General features: G+C 46.4%; 1 long non-coding RNA gene across 1 annotated transcript; it reads left to right on the forward strand.

Moving 5' to 3' along the window:
- The first annotated feature begins 3,219 nt into the window (after nucleotides 1-3,219).
- On the forward strand, nucleotides 3,220-8,208 carry LOC140693952 (uncharacterized). Its single transcript, XR_012069669.1, has 3 exons — nucleotides 3,220-3,321; nucleotides 6,510-6,582; nucleotides 7,956-8,208. It is a non-coding gene; the product is annotated as an uncharacterized lncRNA (long non-coding RNA).
- The last annotated feature ends 615 nt before the right edge of the window (nucleotides 8,209-8,823 follow it).

Consider the following 8,823-nt stretch of genomic DNA (forward strand, 5'->3'; position numbering starts at 1 on the left):
ATGGGATTTCTGTGAGGACAAATTTTCCAAGACATTGATGCCATGTCCTGTTCCTGTGTGTGCTGTCTGGTCTATCTCCAATTGCTGGTGTTGCCTTTGTTGTGATTAACCCCCCATACTCTTTCGAATAGGATAACTTCATTTTGGTTACGCTTATCTCACAAATCTGAAAGAGCACAGGACACTTCCTCTGGTGGAAATGGAGCTTCTAAAGATTCTCAGCTCTGCATTCTACTCTCTGTTATTTTGGAGTGTTTCCAGAAGAGCAGAGTGTGAGTGCGCTTGTGCTTTGTAGTGCCACGGGAATGTCCCACTGAAACCAGTTCTTCCAAGTGCTTCTCTGTCTACAGAAACACCAGTGGAAGCATATCTATGGATGTCACACATCAGGGCCTGCTGGAATGATCCCGCAGCCCGAACTTGATGTCCTCGCTGCCGAACCGTGCCGGTGCCATCCAAAATGTAGCATCCGCTTTTGAGAGATAAACTGAAGGATATCCTTCCTCTTCTCACGCTGTGGTCTTGAACCACACTTCCTTGTCTTCTCATCCTTGTGGCACGGGTGCACGAAGTCAACCACAGAGCTGTTGCACATCCTGTGCCTCAAACCAAACCATAATCACAGCCCAGGTTATGAATGTAGCAGATCCTAAGGCTTTTCATTCTGAATTCAAACCCAAGGCCCCCTGGATCCCTCAGACCCGATGCACAATATCTCTGATTCAGCCCCACACATGCTCTATTGGCAAAATGCCAAATTGGTCTCTGGTCCTGCAGATGCACTGGGTGTGGCCATGGGACATATCGATAATTTCAACTGCGCGCGCCACGGTGGTTGCTAGCTCATTGGGGTCCCAGGTCGGTTTGCTCTCTTGATAGGACCCACCACATCCCACAACGCACTCCAGATCCCTGAGACTCAGCGTGTGCCACCATCCGTAGCCCTATCCCTCCCTGAACGCTGCCTCTGCTACCTCAAATTTGGCAGCTCGGAGCTTGGTCTCAGAATCAACTGTGGGGATATTTTGCACTGGATTCTTTGAGTTCTGTCAGCCAAGCATCTGCTGTGCACTCTTCTAACACTCAGCGCATCACCTTCAATCCCATGTCTCCTGTCCGCTTGAGAGTGTGCGTCCAAGTTAAAGAGAGTTTCACCTTTACTGCTCCATCAACAGGGCTCAGACCATGCACTGGTATCCATTCCCTGCTTTTCCTTCTCCTGCTTCCAGGTGTTCTGAGGCCTCATCCTGTCTTTGGAAGTAACAGACCTCCCTTCGGCAAGTGTCCTGTGCCAAGGGCTGGGTGAGTGGATGTTTCCATTGCTGTGTTCATGGGAGCGAGTGAGCGCAGGTTGCACTGCTTCTCTGTCAACTGGGCATCGATGAATCAACACTTTCCAGATACATTTCACAGAAATGTGATTTTTTTTTATCTCTTGGTTTCTATACAGCCGTGGTGGGAGGGATTGTCCGAAGACTCCAGTTTTGACATTGTGTTGATATCTCATTTGCAGTCTTTAAAAATTTAATAGAATTGATATAAATGTTTTGGGAGTTATACGAAAATGAAGTTAGTTTCTGAAACATACTAAATCGACCTAGAAGCCAGACTTGTCAATTTCGGTAACATTTTGTCAGCTCTAAGGAAAACATAGACAGATAGAATGCAAACTAGCAGTCCGAACTGTTAAAGGGGTCATGTCAACTCTTTACTGTTGAAGCCTCCGAAACCAACAGGAACCATGAAATAACTAATGGAAACATGAAATAACCCCCAAGCTTGGATTCACTTGTGCATGGGGTGCCCTTTACTCCCGATGACACCTACTGGTCAATGTTGGCATTTCAAGGTGTAACATCCCTCTCAAGGAAAATACAAGAGGAAACGAACTAAATATATACATTTAGCTTTGAATCCAAAGAACCTAGAGGCATTATAGCTATGAGAACCCTGCTGCAGCTATGCTAGGCTACTGAGAACCAGGTGTTCTTCTATCAGTGATGAGAACGCTTAATCATCCGATCATGTTGGCTAAAGCACTTGAATGCAACCAAGTCTGCACCCCCATGATAGATTGCCCCCGGGGGCTTGACTCAATTGAAAGACGGTCCACATAAGCTGTGTCTTTCATGTCATTGGCGACTTTTACAGTTCCGTTCACTATCTGACTTCTAATATTTACCTAGACTGTCTTGAAAAACGGAGGCCTAATACAGATTCAAGTTCAGTCAAAGATTCCCCTCACTTACCACACTCCCTTCACCCCAGAGAAGACATCAACCCAGCATTTGCTGAATCTAGCGGAAGGCCATCGTTTCTTTGTGGGAGCTAAGTATTCAATTCCTATCTATTTCATACGAGAGTATTTGACCTTTATGGGGTTCCCTGTTGTTCACAGAGGATGAAGCTAGAGGAACTCTGATTCTAGGAGGGGCTTGCTCTTCTCTTACTGGCTTCATTGCAGCTCAGGTACTGATCCCTCCAAATGGATGCCTGAGTGGAGGGGAGGGAAGAGCAAGTGCTTGATAGCTAGGCCCAAACCTGGGAAAAGGCTTACCTGGGCTTGGTGCACTTTGATCTGAATGGCTTGGAATTGCCCCTTGGGTCGTGTGGATTATCTGACCTCTTTCAAGAACATGAGCGTTTTTATCATCTCTGCCATCTCTTCTCTTTAGACGTCAGGGATCTTGGACCCGTTCTTGGAGCAGAGAATTGAGGAACTTCCTCCAGTCCACGGTGGCCCTCCGTATGTTTCTGCTAGTATCAGCGAGGTTCAATATGTCTCATGAATGCCTTTCGAGCCTGCTATCCTCTACAGCTGTCTCCAGGCCAGTATTCTCTATTGTAGCAGAACATCTCTCATCAATGTGTTCGCATCTCTCCTCAATCCGTGCAGCCATGTTTTCGGCCAGCTTCTCTTCATGTCTCCCATAAAGTCGACTTCAACAGGACTGGGCAAGTCTGAAAGGACCTCGGAGCCTCTCCAGTAAGCTGAAGACAGGCAGATCTTCCACTGTCTGCCCTTTCAGGTTCTGGAAACTGACCCGTGAACTCAGGTCTTTGGGCAGCAGCAGTATCTCGAACTGACACAGCTTCCCGGACCAAAGACCTAAGCCAAGCTCCACAGAGGGCGGCAGCCCCTCCATCGCACTGATCCACCCACAGAACTCTGCCCGGTTACCTAGGATCCACCAGCCACAACAAGCCTCGCGGTACACACCAACATTCCACCTGGAATCCAACCGCTAACTGCCATCCCCAATGGCTGCTGCATCTTGTCAGTGTTGGGGGAGGGGCTGCATTCGACGAGAGGTTCCTAAGGTAAATGTGATTCTACCCACAAGCGTCCCATGGGCCTTTGTTCTTCCCTCTTTCCTTTTGTTCAGATCTGTATGCACTGTAGCAACGGAGGGAAGTGTGTCCATTTTCAGTTGAATGTTTCACACGTCTTTAAACTTTCTAACAGTTCACAGTACACAGAGACCCACTAAGGGAAACTATTGTTCCTGTAATATGGGCACACCCGCAATACATAGCCGTCGGTTGATTTCTGCTGAAACACCTGCATTCACGGGATATCTATCCATTTGTTTCAAGGGGGCTGAAATTCCTAGGAATGATACAATCCCCAATGTGCACTTTACTGCCTGTCTCTTTTGATCTTAGTACACTTTAGCGGAGCTACTTTTCCTTGTTATAGGCTTGTGCCATTTTTTCTCGACGTAGTGTAGAATATGACATTCATTCATCCTGTTGGAAGACTTGCAAGTCTATATCACGGACTAGGAATCCATTGGATTCCAAATCGGCATTTGGGTTAGGTCCCGATATGCTCATATGAATCAATATTTACGAATATAAATGCACGCCTCTGATTTCCGAATACAGGTGTGCTGAGTACATTCAAGCCGCGATACTGGGTCGATGCGTACTGAATGATCCTTGACATCACCTTGAGTAATTTCTTTTGAAAATTCATGTTACCCTACCCTTTTTGTGTTGTTTGTTTGTTTGATTCTTTCTTGGTCTGCTTCTCGTTTGCTTTGCAAACACGTCAGGCCATGCATCTCTCCGTTTGCTTCCAACAGAGAGTCATATAAGCTGACTCCCTTAAGATAGAGCTTCCAATCCCCTATGATTTCCTGCTTCCCTCTCCCATCTTTAGGGTTTTGATGTCCTCCTTGCTTTCTTCTTGTTTCTTCTTTTCCACTCATGCTCTTCTTGCATTTCCAATAAGGGTTTTCTTCTTTCCATTTCATCTTGCTGCTTATCCTATCAGGGGAGAATTCTCATCCTTTCTTTAGGATAAGTTTCGAAATGCTGAATTCTTTTCAGATTTGCAGGTCTGTGGCATTCTCTAGCTCTGCTGTTATTAGAAATGTTAGACATGTGGCATAGGCTACCCTAGATGTCAGCATTTTGCCATTCAAGCTATGGTCTATGTCCTGGCACTCCTCCCTGTCCTGCAATATTGCTGCTGAGATAGCAGCTGAAACCCCTCTGGAGGTTCTCTTGTGACCATGTTGCTTTCCTCCAGGCGCATTTTAAATCACTGGGATGCTCATGAACTTTGTTGATTTGGATCATACAGCTGCTGCTAAGTCTATTGGGATTCCACCTCTTTTGGACGCTGTGTACTTCCTGAATTCGCCTAGATGATTCTATCTTGGCTTTCAGCAAGTTTCAGTCTGATTTTTCTACACATAACTTTTCAAACATTGTTTGTTTCTTTATCTCTTGCTTTTCCATCTGGGACTCTTTCGAATTTTAGTCTTTCATGCCTTGTCTTCAACCAGGATTCAACAGCAATGTTTTCATTGGTTTGCACTTGCTTTTCTATGTGTGCTTCTGACCGAGGGATTTCTGTTCCCCTGTCTTCAAAGTCATTCACGCGTCCCTCTGCAATATCTCGTCTGCTTAGGACGGAATGTTAGCCCTGATATTTTCTCATCCACTGAGTTTTCTGATATTATTTGGCTCGTCTTTAGGCTTTCTCTTCCCCTTTTCTGGTATTCTGCCTTTTGTGATTCTGAGACACTGTTGTTCTTCAGTGTTTCCCTCACCTCCATTTTCAATACTTGCTCTGGAGAGCGTTTTGCAGTCTAGTTGTCTGAAAGCTTATCTTTAGGGCCTTCAATCTCTTTGGAACTGAAAATGGTACTTCCTTTTCCTTTTACTGTATTTCTTCATCTCTACTGGTCAGGTAATTTCAGGTATCTAATGTAGACTTCTAGGGCTTGGTTAAGTGAAAACTTTAGACTCTTGGCTCTACACAATTGCATGGGATTTCTTTGAGGACAAATTTTCCTAGACATTGATGCCATGTCCTGTTCCTGTGTGTGCTGTCTGGTCTATCTCCAATTGCTGGTGTTGCCTTTGTTGTGATGAACACCCCATACTATTTTGATTTAGATAACCTCACTTTGATTACGTTTATCTCACAAATCTGAAAGAGCACAGGACACTTCCTCTGGTGGAAATGGAGCTTCTAAAGATTCTCAGCTCTGCATTCTACTCTCTGTTATTTTGGAGTGTTTCCAGAAGAGCAGAGTGTGAGTGCGCTTGTGCTTTGTAGTGCCACGGGAATGTCCCACTGAAACCAGTTCTTCCAAGTGCTTCTCTGTCTACAGAAACACCAGTGGAAGCATATCTATGGATGTCACACATCAGGGCCTGCTGGAATGATCCCGCAGCCCGAACTTGATGTCCTCGCTGCCGAACCGTGCCGGTGCCATCCAAAATGTAGCATCCGCTTTTGAGAGATAAACTGAAGGATATCCTTCCTCTTCTCACGCTGTGGTCTTGAACCACACTTCCTTGTCCTCTCATCCTTGTGGCACGGGTGCACGAAGTCAACCACAGAGCTGTTGCACATCCTGTGCCTCAAACCAAACCATAATCACAGCCCAGGTTATGAATGTAGCAGATCCTAAGGCTTTTCATTCTGAATTCAAACCCAAGGCCCCCTGGATCCCTCAGACCCGATGCACAATATCTCTGATTCAGCCCCACACATGCTCTATTGGCAAAATGCCAAATTGGTCTCTGGTCCTGCAGATGCACTGGGTGTGGCCATGGGACATATCGATAATTTCAACTGCGCGCGCCAGGGTGGTTGCTTGCTCATTGGGGTCCCAGGTCGGTTTGCTCTCTTGATAGGACCCACCACATCCCACAACGCACTCCAGATCCCTGAGACTCAGCGTGTGCCACCATCCGTAGCCCTATCCCTCCCTGAACGCTGCCTCTGCTACCTCAAATTTGGCAGCTCGGAGCTTGGTCTCAGAATCAACTGTGGGGATATTTTGCACTGGATTCTTTGAGTTCTGTCAGCCAAGCATCTGCTGTGCACTCTTCTAACACTCAGCGCATCACCTTCAATCCCATGTCTCCTGTCCGCTTGAGAGTGTGCGTCCAAGTTAAAGAGAGTTTCACCTTTACTGCTCCATCAACAGGGCTCAGACCATGCACTGGTATCCATTCCCTGCTTTTCCTTCTCCTGCTTCCAGGTGTTCTGAGGCCTCATCCTGTCTTTGGAAGTAACAGACCTCCCTTCGGCAAGTGTCCTGTGCCAAGGGCTGGGTGAGTGGATGTTTCCATTGCTGTGTTCATGGGAGCGAGTGAGCGCAGGTTGCACTGCTTCTCTGTCAACTGGGCATCGATGAATCAACACTTTCCAGATACATTTCACAGAAATGTGATTTTTTTTTATCTCTTGGTTTCTATACAGCCGTGGTGGGAGGGATTGTCCGAAGACTCCAGTTTTGACATTGTGTTGATATCTCATTTGCAGTCTTTAAAAATTTAATAGAATTGATATAAATGTTTTGGGAGTTATACGAAAATGAAGTTAGTTTCTGAAACATACTAAATCGACCTAGAAGCCAGACTTGTCAATTTCGGTAACATTTTGTCAGCTCTAAGGAAAACATAGACAGATAGAATGCAAACTAGCAGTCCGAACTGTTAAAGGGGTCATGTCAACTCTTTACTGTTGAAGCCTCCGAAACCAACAGGAACCATGAAATAACTAATGGAAACATGAAATAACCCCCAAGCTTGGATTCACTTGTGCATGGGGTGCCCTTTACTCCCGATGACACCTACTGGTCAATGTTGGCATTTCAAGGTGTAACATCCCTCTCAAGGAAAATACAAGAGGAAACGAACTAAATATATACATTTAGCTTTGAATCCAAAGAACCTAGAGGCATTATAGCTATGAGAACCCTGCTGCAGCTATGCTAGGCTACTGAGAACCAGGTGTTCTTCTATCAGTGATGAGAACGCTTAATCATCCGATCATGTTGGCTAAAGCACTTGAATGCAACCAAGTCTGCACCCCCATGATAGATTGCCCCCGGGGGCTTGACTCAATTGAAAGACGGTCCACATAAGCTGTGTCTTTCATGTCATTGGCGACTTTTACAGTTCCGTTCACTATCTGACTTCTAATATTTACCTAGACTGTCTTGAAAAACGGAGGCCTAATACAGATTCAAGTTCAGTCAAAGATTCCCCTCACTTACCACACTCCCTTCACCCCAGAGAAGACATCAACCCAGCATTTGCTGAATCTAGCGGAAGGCCATCGTTTCTTTGTGGGAGCTAAGTATTCAATTCCTATCTATTTCATACGAGAGTATTTGACCTTTATGGGGTTCCCTGTTGTTCACAGAGGATGAAGCTAGAGGAACTCTGATTCTAGGAGGGGCTTGCTCTTCTCTTACTGGCTTCATTGCAGCTCAGGTACTGATCCCTCCAAATGGATGCCTGAGTGGAGGGGAGGGAAGAGCAAGTGCTTGATAGCTAGGCCCAAACCTGGGAAAAGGCTTACCTGGGCTTGGTGCACTTTGATCTGAATGGCTTGGAATTGCCCCTTGGGTCGTGTGGATTATCTGACCTCTTTCAAGAACATGAGCGTTTTTATCATCTCTGCCATCTCTTCTCTTTAGACGTCAGGGATCTTGGACCCGTTCTTGGAGCAGAGAATTGAGGAACTTCCTCCAGTCCACGGAGGCCCTCCGTATGTTTCTGCTAGTATCAGCGAGGTTCAATATGTCTCATGAATGCCTTTCGAGCCTGCTATCCTCTACAGCTGTCTCCAGGCCAGTATTCTCTATTGTAGCAGAACATCTCTCATCAATGTGTTCGCATCTCTCCTCAATCCGTGCAGCCATGTTTTCGGCCAGCTTCTCTTCATGTCTCCCATAAAGTCGACTTCAACAGGACTGGGCAAGTCTGAAAGGACCTCGGAGCCTCTCCAGTAAGCTGAAGACAGGCAGATCTTCCACTGTCTGCCCTTTCAGGTTCTGGAAACTGACCCGTGAACTCAGGTCTTTGGGCAGCAGCAGTATCTCGAACTGACACAGCTTCCCGGACCAAAGACCTAAGCCAAGCTCCACAGAGGGCGGCAGCCCCTCCATCGCACTGATCCACCCACAGAACTCTGCCCGGTTACCTAGGATCCACCAGCCACAACAAGCCTCGCGGTACACACCAACATTCCACCTGGAATCCAACCGCTAACTGCCATCCCCAATGGCTGCTGCATCTTGTCAGTGTTGGGGGAGGGGCTGCATCCGACGAGAGGTTCCTAAGGTAAATGTGATTCTACCCACAAGCGTCCCATGGGCCTTTGTTCTTCCCTCTTTCCTTTTGTTCAGATCTGTATGCACTGTAGCAACGGAGGGAAGTGTGTCCATTTTCAGTTGAATGTTTCACACGTCTTTAAACTTTCTAACAGTTCACAGTACACAGAGACCCACTAAGGGAAACTATTGTTCCTGTAATATGGGCACACCCGCAATACATAGCCGTCGG

The sequence above is a fragment of the Vicugna pacos genome, unplaced genomic scaffold, assembly GCF_048564905.1.
Source record: "Vicugna pacos unplaced genomic scaffold, VicPac4 scaffold_20, whole genome shotgun sequence".
Taxonomy (NCBI): Eukaryota; Metazoa; Chordata; class Mammalia; order Artiodactyla; family Camelidae; genus Vicugna; species Vicugna pacos.